At 37.6% G+C, this 561-nt stretch overlaps 1 non-coding gene across 1 annotated transcript; it reads left to right on the top strand.

Annotated features, from left to right (window-relative positions):
- The first annotated feature begins 202 nt into the window (after positions 1–202).
- On the top strand, positions 203–275 carry TRNAA-AGC (transfer RNA alanine (anticodon AGC)). The gene has a single exon. It is a non-coding gene; the product is annotated as a tRNA-Ala (tRNA).
- Positions 276–561: the final 286 nt, after the last annotated feature.

Raw genomic sequence — 561 nt, 5'->3', positions numbered from 1 at the left:
TTCGGGTTAGCTTACGGGTCAACCCGATTCGACCCGAACCCAAAATCTCCAACCCTAATCCGATATCTTTTGGATCGAATCGTGTCGGGTTGACGAGTTGGGTTGAATTTTGACACACCTAGATAGCAGTTACCATGTGTGTCTCAACTATTATAAAATGAAAGAGGTTAAATATAAAAGTATTGTTTTATCGTCATGCGATGGGGATGTAGCTCAGATGGTAGAGCGCTCGCTTAGCATGCGAGAGGCACGGGGATCGATACCCCGCATCTCCATGTTTTCCCAAGGATTAGGTTTTTAGGCCCTTAATATTGGACATGGGCTCCGTTTTATTTTTAAATGGACGCGCGATATGGAGCCCAAAATAAATCATTAGCAGGGTCCAGTTTAAATATATAGTAAATGAAAGTGACTTGAACATTGTAAATTTAAGATAAAAGCAAAAATTATTGAATTTTAAAAAAACATAAAAGTCTTAAAACTGTAATAATTCAAACCTGACCAAATTTTGATGTATATATTGCTACCAAGTATGTATGGTAGATTAGATCCTAACATATG

Source organism: Henckelia pumila, chromosome 3 (assembly GCF_033568475.1).
Source record: "Henckelia pumila isolate YLH828 chromosome 3, ASM3356847v2, whole genome shotgun sequence".
Taxonomy (NCBI): Eukaryota; Viridiplantae; Streptophyta; class Magnoliopsida; order Lamiales; family Gesneriaceae; genus Henckelia; species Henckelia pumila.
This window is presented reverse-complemented; position numbering and strand designations above follow the sequence as displayed.